This window comes from Otolemur garnettii, unplaced genomic scaffold (genome assembly GCF_000181295.1).
Source record: "Otolemur garnettii isolate 467f Iridium unplaced genomic scaffold, OtoGar3 scaffold00110, whole genome shotgun sequence".
Classification (NCBI taxonomy): domain Eukaryota; kingdom Metazoa; phylum Chordata; class Mammalia; order Primates; family Galagidae; genus Otolemur; species Otolemur garnettii.
This window is the reverse complement of record NW_003852505.1, coordinates 4,232,474-4,251,996: the sequence shown is the minus strand read 5'-3', so window position 1 is coordinate 4,251,996 and position 19,523 is coordinate 4,232,474. Positions and strand designations below refer to the sequence as shown.

At 37.2% G+C, this 19,523-nt stretch overlaps 1 pseudogene; it reads left to right on the top strand.

Moving 5' to 3' along the window:
- Positions 1–13,899: 13,899 nt before the first annotated feature.
- The window catches only part of LOC100963225, a 44,237-nt pseudogene continuing 38,613 nt past the window's right edge, over positions 13,900–19,523 (top strand).

The window sequence follows — 19,523 nt, the reverse complement described above, 5'->3', positions numbered from 1 at the left end:
GTTGTCTATTCTGTTCCATACATCTACCTCTCTATTTTTGTGCCAGTACCATGCTGTTTTGATCACTATGGATTTATAGTATAATCTGAGGTCTGGTAACGTGATTCCTCCTGTTTTGTTTTTATTTCTGAGTAATGTCTTGGCTACTCAAGGTTTTTTCTGATTCCATATAAAATGAAGTATGATTTTTATATGCTTATGATCTCTCTTTGGCCTGGACTACCACAGGATGCAGCTTCTTAACTTAAAAAACTAACACTTGAGTTTTAAGGCCTAAGTCATCAGCATCTTCTCTGAGAATCTTTCACTGGACACTTAAGTCTAAGGTAGGAGCCTCTCCTTTTGGTTCTCTCAGTATTCTTTACTCTTTACTCTATATATCTATCTTTTCCCAGTTAGAGAGTAAGCTCTTTCAAGACATAGATAATGGGTTTTAAGATCATTTCTGTAGTTGTTCTTCTTACTGGCAAAAATTTAAAACATATATAAAAGTACAAAGAATCATACAACAATCACCCATGTTTCTAACATTCATAAATAGCCATTATTAATATTTTGGCACTTTTACTTCCAGTATTTTTCAATTTATTTCCTTATAAAAATAGTTTATAAGACACTGTTCATTTTTGCAGTATAGAATGTTATAAAGCCAAATGCTCCCTTGACCTCCACCCCATGCAGTACACTCTATTCTTTCCCTGCTTTACTGAAGGTAACCAAACACTAATATGAGTTTGATGTGTTCCTTCCACACAAGCATACATTTACAGACACATCTGTATCCATATGCATATAAAATACATAGTATTGGCTTGCACATGTTTTCTCAAATGTCATGTGGCTATGTGCATCATTCTGCCACTTGTTTCTTTCATTAAAAATGTTATTGAATATATTCATGACTATACATATATCTATTTAATTCTTTTTGATTGCTGTCTAATAATCTATTATATGGATGTACCCCCTTTTTATATAACTATTCCCCTAGTCATGAATACTCAGATTATTTCTACAACTAAAGCACCTTACAGCATGTCTGTTTGTACAGGGTGGCCAAAAAGTTTGTGCACAATTACATACAAACTTTATGGCCACCCTCTATCTATATGTAAATGTTACTCTGGTAAAGAGACCTAGAAGTGGAACTGATGGATTGTGAATATTTAGTTTTATAGACATTGCCAAATTGTTCTCCAATGTAGCTGTACTGACTTTTATTCCCATCCATACTGTTTAAGAGTTGTCATTTCCCTACTCTAATCCTTACTGACACTTGTTGTCATTCTTTTAAAGATTGCCAGTACTATCACAGGAAAGATATATTTCATTACCATTTTAAGCATTTTATTCATCTTTATATCCTCAGCCCCTACCAAGTATTTGGAACATATTAATTACTTGGTAAATATTTGTTCAGCTCTAATTTTGATCATGTCACATATGAGTCCCAGCTCTGGTTTGCCAATACTTCAGAACACAACTGGGTGTCTCCTTTCAGCAGCAACCAGAGAGAGATTCCTATTTCCTCACCTCTAGGAAAACATGCAAGGAAAAGTAAACAGCAAACTGTAACTGATGTAATTCTCTTTAGGGATATATCATTCCCTAAGATGACATTCAGTGAATGATTCTTAATCTCTGGATCAATCATATTTTACAATCAATCATGTTATAGTCTAGCTCCTTCTATGTGGAAGCTAAGGGCGTTTCTGAAAATACACAGGAATAAGAAGCAGTGTTTCTGTTCCCCAGTGGGGGAAGAAGTTTGTTGCACCCAAGGAAGAGAGACAAGTATACAAGGAATGGGTTAGCTTTCATTACAGATTCACATGAGCCTGTTTCCTGGGAATGAGCATACATCTAGGCCATATTTTCCAGTACCCCTACAGTTAATTGTATTTATGTGATTGGTTTTTGCCCACTGGAATATAAACCAAAGTGTTATATAGCATCCCCAATCCTGTCCTCTTATGCAATGTCTTTCCTATTGTTTTCTCCTCCCAGCTGGCTGGAATGAAGGCAAAGCCTAGAGCAACCTTGGGAATGCCATGTTAAAGATGGAATTGCCATAAGATGAAAGGAATCTGGGTCCCATATGTCACCCTTTGGAGGAATGATATACTTGAGACAGAAATTTTATTGCTTTAATCCTCTGGGATTTCAGGATTTATCTAGCATTTACTCTAGTACTCAGTATAGTACTTCACCTGGAATATTTGGCAAATCTTTCTAGAAACATGAATAATCCAGCATTTGTTATCTTTACATAAGGATAGTTTAGATTCTTTGGTATAAGAGGTAGAACTGGCAGTGGTGCTATTAGAATAATTCTTAGTTAGTTGCACAAGATGAAAAACAACAACAAAGTACTATCAATTTATCTACCAATGCAAGTGCTATGCAACAACCATTTTTTAAATTACCAAAAGATTCCAGGGCTGAGATAATCATCATTCTTGTAAGAAGAAAGCTTATCTAATTATATCTGGTGCCTAGTCAAGTTATAAAATGAAAGAGGCAGACATTACTAGCAAGTCTCCAGTACAATTGGTAGGCATGAATTTAGTTTGATAGTGTTATAAATGAACAGTCTTCAGTGAGAGCTGACACTGCAGTTTAAAGCAGAAAGGCTCCAGACACTGCTAAAGTAACCAGATGCTGCAACACTGCAGTTTCCAATCTGAAAACTGAAGACACACACAAGATAGGAAGATGTATAAAAACAGGCAAAGATGGGGTACATGCAAGAAAGAGTGGATAAGAGGAAAATCTCATGTATGTATCACTGAAATGTCTAATTTATTACAGAATTCAAGTTCCCACATTTGAGTTAATATTTAGCTTTCATTTCCTTGTGACATTGTTTTAATTCTGAAGGTTCCTCATCTATAAAACCTTTCCTGACAAGGTAGGTTCTATTTTATGTGTCTCTGTATAGGTGCTGCTCCTGGTATAGTGTTGACATGTAGTAGGTCCTCAAATAATGAAGATGAAAAGAGGGAGGCGCCTGTGGCTCAGTGGGTAGGGCACCGGCCCCATATACTGAGGATAGCAGGTTCGAACCCAGCCCCCAGCCAAACTGCAATAAAAAAATAGCCAGCGTTGTGGCAGGCCCCTGTAGTCCCAGCTACATGGGAGGCTGAGGCAAGAGAATCACCTAAGTCCAAGAGCTGGAGGTTGCTGTGAGCTGTGACGCCATGACACTCTACCAAGGGTGTCAAAGTAAGACTGTGTCTCAAAAAAAAAAAAAGATGAAAAGAATAACAAAGACAAGATAATTAGCAAAATGTTGGGGGAAAATTCATTTCTAGGAGCCCCACAAGGCAGGAGGAAAGACATTATTACAGAATATTTGATGCTTCCCAACAATAAAGTCATTCATACATCCATCAAATAAATATTTATTTAGTACTTCCTCTGTGCCAGTCACTGTGGTAGCACTTTGGTAAAAAAGAACTGCACACCTTTGCTCTTATAAATTGTGCTGTCATAAACATTCAGGTATAGGTATTTTTCTTTATAAAATGATTTGTTTTCCTTTAGGTAGATACCCAGTGGTGAGATTGCCAGATCAAATGTTAGGTCTACTTTTGATTCCTTGAGGAATCTCCATACTGCTTTCCATAGCAGTTATACAAGTTTTAAGTGAAGTATCTCAGGAATAGAAAAACAGATACTACATGTTCTCACTTATAAGTAGGAGCTAAAAAACAACAACAAATATATGTGTGTATATATATATATATATATGTCACAAAGACCAGTGATAGACTTGGAAACTAAGATAGGAGAGGAGATAAAATCTACCTCCTGAGTACACTATACACTACTCTGGTAACAGGTACACCAAAAACCCTGACTTCAGCTTGATACAATTTATCCATGTAACAAAACAAACTTGTACCCCCTAAATTTTTGAAATAGAAAAGTAACTACAGAGTCTCTGTCCCAGAGAAATAAGTTATTTGGCCACTAGAATACACTGCAATCAGTACTCCAATAGATGAATAAAAGGGCCAGGTGCTATGGGAACAGAAAAGGGAGGCCCCAACCCAACTTGAAGACTCAGAGTAGGTTTCAGAAGAGATTCATTTAACACCCACTGTGTGCCAGGTCCTGTGCTAGATGCTAGAGTTAGAGGTGCCTTAGACATTTGCTCCTGTTCTAGGAACTCTAGAAGCTTATGGTGGACATAAGGGAGATATACCCACCCAATAACCCCAAGACCATGGGGAAAGTGCTAAACAGAATATGCGCTGTAATAGAACAAAGGAAGGAGATTCTATCTCTGAATACTGGCCAGCCTATCTTTCCTAACTCAACTCCATTTATTCTAATTACAATAGAGTAATATCTTCACATGGCAATGCCCCAATGTGCCTAGGACAAGGACTCCTTTCTAAGACTTGCTAGAAGTGAAGCTACTTAGGTTCAGAAGGAAACTGCAGAGATTTCTGAGCTCCTGTCCATCTCAGTGATTCTGGGCTTAGACATTCCCCATTCACCCAATAAATTGATCTATACTATAAGATCCCAAATGCCTTTCTCCTTTTCCTCCAAAACTGGGTTATTTATTCTTCATTTAAAAAGCCAAGTTTATAGTTATGAGTGTAAAATAATTAGTTTCACTTATTATATCTTATATGTCATAGATAAAGAAAGCTCAAAAGGACTCTGTGAATAGTACTACATATAGAATATCTGTTGAACCAATTTCTGGGAACTTAACAATGCCTTCTGCTGGATATGATAAGACGACTTGTGAATTTAGAGCCAAAAAGCCAGAGAGACAGAGAGCTTGAAGGAGCCTCAAAGGTCTATAATTTATATTGACCCCTAATTTTACAGATGAGCAAAGAAAAGGGAACTGCTCAAGGCTCAACAGGTAGTTCATTGGAGGACTGGAACTGCAATCCAGACTTCTCAATTGCTTTTGAGAATATAAGAAACAGGCCAATGTGGGAGTAGCAGACTCCCTAAGAAAGTAAGCTCCCCTGAGAGAAAGAAAATTGAGAGCTCTAAGATCCATCTGCAAGGGTGCATGTCAAATCTATTAAGAGTAGAGTATAAATGTCTAAACACAACAAATAATTGAGATGAAGGCTGTGTTAACCAGTTTGATGTAAGCATTCCAATTGTATATAAAATAAGCACATTGTACCCCATTAATGCACACAGTTATGATTTAATAAAAAATTAAGAGGCAAAGAAAAAGAAGAAGATAGACTAATGGCCAATATAGGTGAAAAAAATGCTTGATGTTTTAATCATCGGGCAAGTGCAAACCAAAACCACAATGAAATGTCACCTAACTCCAGTAAGGATGGCTTTTATCAAAAAATCCCCAAACAACAAATGCTGGCATGGATGAGGAGAGAAAGGAAAGACTACAAACTAGCACAACCTCTATGGCAAGTATACCTCAAAGAACTAAAGTGGACCTACTATTTGATCCAACAATCCCACTACTGGATATTTGCCCAAAGGAAAAAAAGTCATTCTATTAAAAAAAAAACCCACACATGAACTTGAATGTTTATAACAGCACAATTCACCATTGCAAAGATGTGGAGTCAACCCAAGTGCCCATCGATACGTGAGTGGATTAATAAATCTCAGCCATAAAACAAAATGGTGAACTAATACCTTTGTAACAACTTGGACGGAACTGGAGACCATTCTTCAAACTGAAGTATCACAAAAATGAAAAAACAAATACCACATATACTCAATATTAAGTTGGATCAACACTCACATGCACCTTTCTGTTTCAACAGAAAACAAGTAGGTTGGGGGCAGGAAGAGAGGGGTACATTCACACCTAATGGGTACAGTGAACACAATCCAGGTGAGGGGAACACTTATAACTTGACTTAAACGGTACAAAAGCAATTCATGTAGCCAAAACATTCATACCCCCATAATATTCCAGAATAAAAAAAAAAGGATGATTAAAAACAAAGATCCAGGACAGCACCCGTGGCTCAAGGAGTAGGGTGCCAGCCCCATACGCCAGAGGTGACAGGTTCAAACCTGGCCCCGGCCAAAAACTGCAACAACAGCAACAACAACAAAAAAAATCCAGCTTATCCACCTGAGTCAGAAATCCCACCCCAATACAAACCCTGAAAATAAATAGGTTGACTTCATTAAATAAATGTCCCGATTTCCTTATATTTCTCTCTCATCCTCCCTCCCACATTAACAACCATCAACGCCTTCAGTTTGGAGGAAAAACAAAACAATAGTACTGAATTGCTCTCTTTGAGACAAACCCTGTTTACTTACATTGAAGAGTGTATGGCATGTAAGGAATAAGAAAGGCCCTACAATTAGAAGAAGTAGCCTTTTTATAGGGTAATCCACCCAATGGGATATATACCAGCAACATACACTGATACGCTGAGTTCCTTCTGGAGAATAAATTAACAAGTATAACTCACAAGAGTCTCTATGACTTCAGAGAGGCAGTGTCACACAATGGAATGACTGGGGAAATGTTGATTCATCTTGGATAGCAATGAAGAAGAAGTAGAAGGTATCATGTGGGCAACAGATGGCATCTGAAGTAGGTAAACAAAATAGTGCAGAATGAGACATAGCCTGATCTTCCTTCTGTGAGCCTTAGCTACTGTTTAGAGGTTGTCACAAAATGGAGAGAAGAAACTGGAGGAGAATTTCAGGCTGAAAATTACGGGACCATCACATTTCCTATATTTCTTTCCTTTCCCTTTTTAGTCCTTAAAATAAGAAGTGTCTGGGCCTGGAGGCCTAAAATATCTAAGACAGGGAACAATTGCCACATTGAAATGATGGAACTCTCACAGAAATCCAAACAGATAAATTCTGTTAAACAATGCTTTCAAACCAAGAGTTATTATTAATCAAACTCTTTCAAAAAATCTTGCAAGCATTCCAGTTGAATATTGCTCTTATCTCAAAACTTGCACATTCAAACAAAGGGAATTACATTTCTCTTATTGATATCTCTGTTCTACCAAATTCAGCCAGTATCAAACAAGGGAAAAGATGAGAGGGTAGGGAGCAATGAAAGAATAATTTATCTCCACAAAACAAAGGTCTTACAGAACCCTTTAAGACCCAATTTATCCTAATGCTTTTTCCTTGAAACTCAAATCACACTTGGGATTCTTTTTCATGTAGATGATAGAAAATGGTTTTGCAAGTGCTGAGCTTAATTAATTTGCAGCAACACCAACTCAGACCCCAGAGACTCCAGGTTACATCCTGTTATACCCAGAGCCTGTGAGAAGCAGACTTTCCTCTGAGATTGATAGATGGGTTAGGATTAACTCAAAGTTCTTCCTTCAAGAGAAATGGAAGACACCACAGTTCTCTCATCCTTTATGTAGGCTTAAGAAAGCTGACTCTAGTAGAAATGCCTTATGATAGTGAGAGTGGAATTCTGGAAAAGTCAAATGAGTTGATAAAAATAATTTGTTTTCCAACCATATTTATGCCAGCATGTTAATGAAGCAAAAGTGGGAGGTCACATTTTTCTCTTCTACAGGCTAGAAGTTAATGGCTTTGAAAAACCACAGATAGATGGTTTTCAGGCTTCAGATAGATCAAGTACGTACATTAGGTTGTGTATAAATTTTTAGGAGCTTGGAAAGCTTTAAGCACTTTCAAGTGCTTTCAAGCACATTAGCCCTGCTTTACACAGAGCATAATAAGCCTGGTCAATAGTAGAGAAATAATAGTGTTGTTAATCCAAGCAGCTTGGAAGTGAATCATCTACTCCAAAAATCTAAATTGATTTAATGCCCTTTGGAGAGTGTGACTCAGTCCTTTCCTGGAGGGCTAATGGACAATCAACATCTCATTTAGGTTCCATTCATACTCCTCTTTGATTCTGCAAGAACAAAACAAGCCAATGGTTTCCTGTGATGCAGCCTCAAATAATAAGTGATTATCCCTCCCCAGGAAGATCTCAGCTATTACATAAATCTGAAGGATGTAAACCCTTTCTTACTTAAATTTATTAGCTCTATTTGATCATTGATATTACCTAGGGAAGATGGTAAAGATGAGGTCAGTGTTAACCAAGGAAAAATCCAAATCATACAATAATTTAAAAGAAACACAGTTTTATTCCTCCTAAGTAAAAACAACCCAAACTCCATTTAAAGAAGTGCTATCCCAGAATGGTCCTGGGATACCTACTTAATGAACAATTAGGAATTATTTGTATTTGATAGGTCACTTGAAAATTGAAAGGGAGTTTCTAAACTAAAATAGTTGAAAGACTTAAGGGCAGTAAACAATCCTCTATAAAAACTGTGTTAGTCTGTTTTGAATTGCTATAAAGGAATGCCGGAGGGTGAGTAATTTATAAGGAAAATAGGTTTATTTGGTTCACAGTTCTGCACACTACACAGGACACATTGTTCCAACATTTGCTTCTGGTGAGTCCTTCAGGGAACTGCCAATCAAGGCAGAAAGTGAAAAAGGAGCAAGTATATCACATAGTAAAAGAAGAGAGAGAGGGAAGGTGCAACATTCTCTAAAAAACCAACTCACAAGTAAACTATTAGAGGAAGAAGTTGCTTATTCCATGGAAAGGGCACCAAGTCCCAAGATTCATGAGGGATCTGCCTCCATGGCCCAAATACCTCCCACTAGGCCCTACTTCCAACACTGGGGATCAGATTTCAACATGATATTTAGAGGTACCAAACATCCAAACCATATCTGAAACTGAGATTAAAATTTCAGTGAAGAAAGTTTTGCTAGTATTGGGAAAATAGTAAGAAACATTGAAGTTGGATGATGGGTATATAAAGGTTCAAAAATACCATTCTATTTCTGTGTCCATTTCTATAAGAAAGTTCTTTTTCAAGACCTTGCTAAATAAAGGTAACTTTCAGGTCACCCTTCTGAATTCTTACAAGTTTGAAATTACTAAGATTAATATTAGAGCTTTGGCTGTATTAAAATTTTTACCAAAGCCCCCAGACCCTTGAACTTCACTTACCCAAACTCAGCCTGCTTATATACAATGTAGGAGCAAGGATAGCTGGGATCCCATAGAATCATAACTTGTTCTGCTTCTAGTGAAAATATCAAGGCAAGAAAGAGAGAAAAGAAAATAGGAAATGAAGGGCTAGTTTTGAAAACCAAAGCCCGTTTTGATGGCATCACCTGCTGTCAGTTTTCCACTTTCAAAAGGATTTGTTACGGAAAGAAACTGTCCTACATTCTCTCTCTTGCTTCAGTTCTGTCAACTACCATCATAAGTAGGCTACTTTCTCCTGGCCAGAATAAGCTCAGCTACATGGAGAACCCACTGGGGACTATGGCTTCAGTCCATTGCTTTACCCTAATGAGGGAAAGACTTTCAGCCTCTGGAGTATCTCACATACTGGAACAACTCTAAGTCAAGTACATTTCTCGTTTGCCTTTTTGCCACTGAACATATTATTGGAAGAGCTTAGAGGGAATGGGCAGTAAAACTTGGAAACTTTTATGTGAATTTTTCATTTTACCAAGAGACTATTTCCTGGTAAAAAGCAATAATTCCTATATGCAAATTGTATTCTTCCCATAGAAAAGTAAACTAAATTCAAGAAGGAAGATACTCTACCTGAAAAGTGAATTCCATGTAAGTCATGCAGTACAGAAAGATTTTTTTTTTTAAGTCTTCAAAACTGGAAAGAAAGAAGAAAGAGAGGGAGGGAGGAAAAGTTTGAATAAATTGTTGCAGTTAGTCACTTGCAATAAACTAGCACTCACAAATCTACCCTCATCTCCACGGAAACAGGTAGGCCTAGCAACTACTAAAATATTAAGCTACAAGGTATCAAAGATAAGTGTCAGGGGCCACAGGGGAATGCTATAGGTAAAAGGAAAAACTTGTCCAACCATCTCAGACTACAGTCCTATCATAACACCATGAGATTCTATGATCCTGCATTATTTCATTTTTATTCTTATTCCCATTGTATGAATTTCCTTCCCCATAAGCAAGCTGAAAGATTCAGAGTGATTGTATTGACATTAAGGTTCATGAGGGAAATTGTCTTAAACGAAGCTATCTATAGGTGTACATTAGGTCAAATTACCTTTCATATTGTTTGACAGACATTTTTGAGACTTAACATGTGCTGCTCATTCAAAAAAATGAATTATGTGACAAATACTGTGCTAGGTACTAGAGAAATGGCACTTTAAAATTTTCAAAGACACCCTTACCCAACTGTGACTACATTTATCACTGATATAGATAACACAGGGTGTCCCCAAAGTTACCCTTTAAGTCACCAGCTATTAAAAAAATAGGAAATTGTGGCTAAATGTATTTTATTTATATGTTTTCATCACAAAATTTTACAAAGATGTGAATAACACAAAGATAATGTTTTGTAAATATTTTGTGAAATTGTTCAATGAATATTTTATAAATAAAAGTACATTTAGCTACAATTTCCCATTTCCCCTATGTTTGGCCACTTTAGGGGCAACTTTTGGGAAACACCATACAAATTATCATTAACCACATTTTATAGATAAGGAAATTAAAACTGAGAAATGGAAAGATTTTCCCAAGTTAACATAGTAGTAGCTCTAAAATTTGAATGCTGCTTTTCTAAAACCAAATTTTATTTTAGTTTCAATTGTACAGCATGCTGGCACTCAAAGGCCAGGCATGGTACACCACAGTGGGGCACATACCAGGATGAATTAAGTCATCTGACTCACATTGTTCCAAATAGTTTACACCCTGGCTATGAATCCAAAACAGTAATCCTTTGGCTGGCTTTCAATTTGTGAAATTTTATCAAGCTGTGTACTTACGTGTATTCTTCTGTATGTATATATATTATATTTCAGTAAAAGTGGGTTTTTTTCAAAACTCCTCTCCTCACTGGGCTGAAAATGTATTTTCCTGTATGAACTAATGTTCAGGCCTTGTAGGCATCATATACTCTGCCTTTATGCCTTGGGCTCAAAAAAGTATAGTTATTTATCTGCAAAATCTCTTGAAACTCTCTCTTCCTCTCTCTCCCTCTCTCTCTCTCTCTCTTTCTCTCTCTGTCCCTCCTTCCCTCCCCTCTTCTCCCAACCACTATAAGTTTAGCAGATCCCCCAAACCTTTGCTATTCCATCGTACTCTAAGCCAAAGTGGAAACAGTACTCTGACTTATTCTCTGTAGACTAGACCCTATGTCCACCCTCTAACTTCAATTCATTTTAATGACAATCTAGTTATTAGAGTCAGCCATTTTCACCATTTTTGTCCACTTTCATCTAATCACCAATCTAATAGCCTGTGTAGTTTTACCAGCAACTGGCTTTGAGGGCAAAACACTATGTACTAAACTGCAATTTGTATAGGCAAGGATAAAAGGGAAACTATCTTTTCCCTTTTGGGTCAGTCAAAGGCCCCTCTGAAGCTTACTCATCCCTTGATCAGCTGTAATAATTTATTTCTCCTACCATTGGCACAAAAGCTGTGCTCAACCACTTCTAACTTCATGCCCACAGTAGCTTCTCTTTCCAACTGAGCTTAGACACAAACTCATGTTGTTTAACAGCAGGCCTCAGACAGCTAAATACCAATCAATCAGAGGTGCCACATGAATGGAAACACATTTTCGTCTTTGTTTCAGAGTTGTCCTTCCCAAGTTTCTTAATTCATGATTTCTTACATATGGAAAATATTTCTTAACAGGTTAATAAAGAAGAAACACATATCACTAATGTTTTTCTAAAGATACATAAACCAAGACCCAAAGAGGAAGGAACTTTCTCAAAAGCACCATGGTATTTAGAATTTGGCAGCATTTTGTCCCTGATACAACAAGAATAAGTTGCCTAGAACTGGAAAATTGGCACCAAGTATTTGCCTGTAAGTAGCCCATAGATAACTACTTCACTTTTCTTTACCATTCTACTGACTGGGGTAGCTAATTTGAGGGAACATCAGAGTCTATTTTTCAGTCTTTTGGCAGCAATGAACTTCTTGTTGTGCCACTCCACTTCTAATTTTGATTTAAGTTCCATGAAATTATATCACATCTCCCAAAAGTTAGTTTATTTTTCCCGTTCCTCTTAATCCTCCCCAATTTTATACCCTCATCAAGGGCTCATTTTCATCACATGTATTTAAATAAATTGTCAACCCATTATGCAATTTATACCAGAAGGCTGGTAATAAAATAGGACCTTCTCCAAGGTCATTCACAAACACTTAATATCTGGGAATGTACTGAGAGAAAAATAGGTAGATAATTCAATCCATCATGTGGATCTGAGGAGACTATACAAATACCTCATTTCCATAACAACATTGTACTTGGTGTCCCAACATAATGAATGAATATGCTATGACTGAAGCCTAAACAGAGACTAATGGTAAATATATTAATTAGTGACCTGTTTATTCTTCTCCTGGGAAGAATGTCCATTTGTTATAGCTGCTGTCATGCAAGAATACTGACTGAAGTTGGGTATCCACGCTAGGAATGCATATAAATTCATAAGATTGTTCCACATTATCATTTTCTGACAGGTATTAATGACACTAATGAAGGCAGAAGAGCTTTATTCAAACACGCAAATGATTAGAGTTGATAATAGATGGGTGAATAGGGCCCTCATTAATGAATTTATCAATGATACAGAGATGGAAATTTTAAAAAGGGGATGTCTAGACATGTATTTATAGCACCTCCACCTCCCTCAATAAAGAATAATTCTTACACTTCTTTGATTTATCCATCTGTAAGTTGTATACCTAAGAAAGTAGAATACTCATATTCTGGTAAAAGAAATCCAGAGAAAAGAGAACAGATCTAGCTCTATTAGGTTAATGACAATTATGAATAAGAATACTTTCTAAAATCAAAAAAACACCAGCTTTTGTCTTAGGAAATGTGTAATGATGGATGCAAATTAAAGGCTGTATTTAAAGGAGAAAAAGCATTTACTAATTATTCCCAAGCCTAGCTGAAGTCCTCTGATTTAGAAAAAGATGAGTGTATTATTAACAATTTGCCTCCCATATCATTGATTTTTTACATAACAACACCCTTCATTTTAATGAAGAAAACAGTATGTATTGATGACATTTCTGTTAATAATTTACATACAGGGTGGACATAAAGTTCATGTGCAATTTACTATGTTAAACCATTTTTAATTGCACATGAACTTTATGTCCACCCTGTATATCTTTTTACCACGACCAAATGGCTATTTCTTGAAAAATAGGGCAAAAAAAAAAGGACAACAGAATGTCAATGTTTGCACAAGGTCATGCCTTATAGTCATTCAACCGTTTGCACCATCTAAATAACTGGTTTGACCAAAATGTAGATGAGTTTTATTAGGGACATAATTACAGAATACCAAAACAACTGAATTGGGGCAAACCATTCAAAAGAAAAACTGGTTTTTTCAATGTAGGATGCAATGGATGTCAGTTAGTAAATTAGTCTTTTGTTAATTACCAAAGAGATACATTGCTTCAAGTAAAGCATTCAAACTAGGAATCCTGAGTAGGTATAATCATATTAAACAGTGGTTGATACATTAGTTTTACCAAGTTGCATTATCAGACTGACAATCCCAATTACTAAATTGTCAAGATAGTTACCATGTTTCCCAGAAAATAAGACACTGTCTTATATTTATTTTTTCTCAAGAAGGCACACTAGGGCTTATTCTCAGGGGATGTCTTATTTTTATTAAGTATAGTACAACAATCTACATTTATTCAAATACAGTTAAGTCATCTTCTTCTGGAACCTGACAGGGGGAGCTGACCTACCTTGTCAGTGGATCTGGTGCTAGTGATGTGTGAACTCCTTTCCCCTAGACGTTTGTATGTGCGCAATAGGATGCCTGTGACAGCAGTTACCACACGTGCACATGCGCACCCATGCAAGTGCGAATGGCTCAGAGAAAGGAGCTGTGGCAGATAAAAGGTATTCCAGTCTTCCTTACCACTCCGCGCCAAAATGCAAGACCCATCATTAGGTCTTATTATTGGGGTAGGGCTTATATTTTAACAAATGCATAGAAATCCTGCTAGGGCTTATTTTGGGGGTAGGTCTTATTTTGGGGGAAATACGATACGTACTCTGAGGACTAAGATGGATAAATAGTTCTCTACCATCTTTTCAATGGAAACTTGCTCTTAAAACTTTAAAAAAAGTGTGTAATGCAATATAAGAGCCCCAGAGTGAAGACAAGGAAATTGCATTTTTAAGAGAGTAATTACCCAATAAGGCTATTAGGCTTTATTAGGAGTCTATTTTAATAGGACTCTGGTTTGAATTAAGAGTAAAATTAAGTTGTGACACACAAGCTTTGAGTTTGGTCTCAGAGCTAAGAGACAGATGGCTATCCATTGCCCCTCAGATGCTTTTGTTTTAAGCATGTTGATTATTTCATTCTGCTTAGAATCTGTATGCAGTGTGATCATATGATCAGCCCATCCAGCCAGAGAACACACAGGATATAGATAATTTTCAGCTGCCTCCTGTTGCCTTGGTGCTACAGATCCATATTTTTAAATCATAATTGAGAATCTCTCCATCCAGGGTCCTGTTGCCTGTGGCCCCAAACAGTCACATGTCAGCTGGTGGCATCTAGGGTTCAACTATAATTTAGAGCTGGGACTTAGAACTAGAAGATCCACTTTAGTAGACCACCAAGGCTGCAGAGGTAAATAGATGATGTGAGCAAAGGGTAGTTAGACATGCATCTAAGTGCTCAGGTGACTGGCATCACATAAAAACAGACTGGTCTTATTTGTAAGAAATTTCACTATTGCTAAGTAGCTAGCTGGTAATAGGATAGTTCGATTCATACAGGCACACTGGATACACATCATCAATCATGTTTGTTATTTATTACTTCATTGATGTAATAAATATTTATTGAGTATCTATTATATGTCAAGCAATATACTGGGTGCTAGGGATATAGCAGTGAACAAGACAGACATGGTTCCTCCCTTGACAGAGTTTATTTTGTCTGAGCTAGAGGCAACATAACAGAGGTTAAGGACTCTGCAGCACAGCTGACTAGGATGTAAATCCTGTCTCTTCCACTCACAAACTTTGTGACTAGTAAATCACTTCCCCTGAATGCTTGAGTTTCTTCATCTGAAAAACCATGCTAAAACTATTACCTAACTCATTCGGCTGGCATGAGAACTAAATGGGTTAAGGTACAGGGTGGCTGTAAAGTTCACAGGCAATTTAAAATAGCGTCCAATTTAAAATCGCACATGAATTTTATGGCCACCTTGTATATAAAGAACTTAGAACAATGTGACATGGCAAGCACTATATAAGTGTTGGACATTATTGTTATTTTCTTCAGTGTCTGGTCATTCTGAAAACAAAAGTCCACAATTCATGAATTACTGCTTCCAAGGTCTAGCTTGACTTCTCTTACCACTCTCTATAAGGATTCTCCTACCTCTGAGGGAAAGTGGCCTGTATAACTTCGAGACCTACTATAATGTAAATCCTAAAGGAAATATGTACCATCTCTTGGCCTGAATTGCCTCATTTGTAAATAAAAGCTTGTAACTGGATGATCTGGTAGTTGTCATTAAAAACACTGTGTTTGGGCCAGGCCCAGTGGTTCATGCCTAACATTCTGGGAGACTAAAGCAGAAGAATCACTTGAGGTTAAGAGCTCAAAACCAGCCTGAGGAAGGGCAAGACCCCATCTCTACAAGAAGAAGAAGGAGAGAGGAAGAGGAAGAGGAGAAGGAGGGGGAAGAGCAAGAAGAAGAATAAAGAAAAACTAGTTTAACATATGCAAGTCCATAATGTAACTCGCCATTTCAACAGAAGCAAAAACAAAGACCATATGATCCCCTCAATAGATGCCAAAAAAGCATTCAATAAAATTCTGCATCCTTTTCTAATTAGAATACTTAAAAATATAGGCATAGGTGGCACATTTCTTAAACTGATTGAAGCCATCTATGACAAATCCACAGCTAATGTTTTCTAAATGGAGTAAAACCAAAAGTTTTTCCACTCAGAACAAGAATCAGACAAGGTTGTCCTCTATCGCCTCTACTGCTCAACATAGTGTTGCAAGTTCCAGCCAATACAATCAGGAAAGAGCAGAGGAGGTCAAACTCTTGCTCTTTGACAATCATATGATCTTATAATTAGAGAACCCCAAAGACACAACCACAAGACTCTTGTAAGTGATCAAAAAATACAGCAATGTTTCAGGATATGAAATCAATGTCCACAAATCAGTAGCCTTTGCTTATGCCAATAACAACCAAGTTGAGAAGCTAATAAAGTACACAATTCCCTTCTCAGGAGCTTCAGAAAATGAAATACCTAGGAATATATTATACCTAATGAAAGAGGTGAAGGAGCTCTATAAAGAAAATTACAAAACCTTAAAAAAAATAAATAGCAGAATATATTAACAAATGGAAGAACATACCATGCTCATGGTGGAGAAAAATGAACATTGTTAAAATGTCTATATATCCTAAAGCAATATACAGAGTCAATTCAATTCCCATGAAAATACCAACATCATACATTCAAGATTTGGAAAAACTAATTCTTCATTTTATATGGAACCAGAAAAAAACCATATAGCCAAGGCAATTCTTAGTAATAAAAACAAAGCCAGGGCATCACCCTACCAGACTTTAGGCTATACTACAAGGCCAGAGTGATCAAAACAGCATAGTATTGGCACAAAAATAAAGACATAAACATTTGGAACTGAATAGAAAATCATGAGATGAAACTAACATCTTACAGCCACCTGACCTTTGATAAACCAAATAAGAACCTATACTGGGGAAAAGAAGTCCTGTTCAATAAATGGTGCTGGGAAAACCAGATAACCACATGTAAAAGACTGAAACTGGACCCGTACCTTTCACCACTTACAAAAATTGATTCAATATGGGTAAACAAATTGAAATCTAAAGCATGAAACAATATAAATCTTTGAAGAAAGTGTGGGGAAAACACTTGAAGATATCAGCCTGGTGAAAGATTTTATGAAGAAGCCTTCTGTGGCACTTGTAATGACAAAAATAAACAAATGGGACTTAATTGAACTCGATAGCTTCTGTACAGCTAAGGAGACAACAACCAAAGCAAATAGACAACCTTGTATTTGGGAAAAGATATTTGCATATTATGAATTGGACAAAAGCTTGATAACTAGGATGTAAAGCAACTCAAATTAATCAACAAAAAAAGAGCCAACAATCCCATATATTACTGGGTAAGAGAGATGAATAGAACCTTCTTTAAAGAAGACAGACAAATGGCTGGCCAACAAACTCATGAAAATATGCTTATTGTCCCTAATCATCAGAGAAATGCAAATCAAAACTACTCTGAGATATCACCTAACACCAGTAAAAATGGCCCACATCACAAAGTCTCAAAGCTGCAGATTTTGGCATGGATATGGAGAGAAGGAAACACTGGTGGGACCACAAAGTAATACAACATTTTGGAAGAAAGTATGGAGAGCCCCCAAAGAACTCAAATTAGACCTCCCATGTCATCCTGCAATCCCATTACTAGGCATCTACCCAGAAGGAAAAAAAACACATTTTATCATAAGGACATTTGCAATAGACTATCACAGCTCAATTTATAATTGCCAAAACGTGGAAACAACCTAAATGGCCACCAACCCAGAAATGGATTAACAAGCTATGATACTATTCAGCCGTTAAAAGAAATAGAGACATTACATCTTTTGTATTAACCTGAATTAATGTGAAACTCATTGTTCTTAGTAAAGCATCACAAGAATGGAGAAGCAAGAATCCAATGTACTCTATTCTAATATGAATGCAGTAAATGAGCTAATACAAGGTGGGGGAGGGGGATGAGGGAGTGGGAAGAGGGAAGGAAGGAGGGGTTGGGGGGTTACAGTTTATGGCACACCTCTTGGGGTGGGACACAATTATAAGAGGGACTTTACCTAACAAATGTAATCAGTGTAACCTAATTCTTTGTATCCTCAATGAATCCCAAACATAAAAAAAGTTAGCACAGCTAAATCAAAAAAATAGAAAAATTATCCAGGCATTATGAAGGGCATGTATAGTTCTAGCTACTCAGGAGGCTGATGTAGGAGGATCACTTGAACCCAGGAGTTTGAGGTTGCTATGAGCTATGCTGACACCACAGCACTCTGCCTGGGCAACCAAGTGAGACTCTGTCTCAAAATAATTAGAATCTGCAGAGAAGATTCAGTGCCCATAGCACAATGGTTACAGCACTGGTCACATACACCAAGGCTGGTGGGTTTGAACCCAGCCGGGGGCACCTAAACAACAATGACAACTACAACAAAAAAAATAGCTGGGCATTGTGGCAGGCACCGGTATTCCCAGCTACTTAGGAGGCTGAGGCAAGAGAATCACTTAAGCCCAAGAGTTTGAGGTTGCTGTGAGCTGTGACACCACAGCACTCTACCAATGGTGACATAGTGAGACTGTTACAAAAAAAAAAAATAGAGTCTTCAGAGAACTCAAACTAATCAACAAGAAGAGAGCAAATAATCCTATCTACCATTGGGCAAGAGACATGAACAGAACCTTCTCTGAAGAAGGCAGACAAATGGCCAACAAACCTATGAAAAAAAGCTCATTGACCTTAATCACCAGAGAAATACAAATCAAAACCATCCTGAGATATCACCTAACTTCAGTGAAAACAGCCCACACCACAAAAACCCAAAGCTGCAGATGCTAGCGTGGATATGTAGAGAAGGGAACACTTTTATGCTGCTGGTAGGATGGCAAACTAATACAGTCTCTTTGGAAAGAAGTATGGAGAATCCCCAAACAAGTAAAAGTAAATCTTCCATTTGATCACACAACATTTGCACTAGAATGTTTATTTCAGCCCAATTCACAATCGCCAAGGTGTGGAATCAAACCAAGTGCACATCAACACATGAATGGATTAACAAACTATGATATATGTATACCATGGAATACTATTCAACAATAAAAAATGATGGAGACTTTACATCTTTTGTACTAACTAGGGTGGAGTTTAAAAGCATTTTTCTTAGTAAAGTATCACAATGGAAAAGCAAGTATCCAACGTATGCAATACTAATATGAAAGCAATAAATAAATAACTACATGCCCACATGCGAAAAAACATAATTAAATTGGGTGGCGCCTGTGGCTCAAAGGAGTAGGGTGCTGGCCCCATATACTGGAGGTGGCAGGTTCAAACCCAGCCCCGGCCAAAAACCACAAAAAAATAATAATTAAATTCAAGTGGTAGTGGAGGGGGTATGATGGAAAAGGGAGAGAGGAAATGGGTGGGTGATTGGTAAGCTCTCACCTAATGGGCACAATGTAAGGCTGCACAGCACAACCTCTAGGTGAAGGGCTCAAGTACAACTCGGACTTTACCTAACAAATGGAAACAATATAACCTAATCGTTCTTACCTTCGTATTAATCTGAAACAAGCAAACAAAAACCCACTGAGTTTAAATACTGGCCTC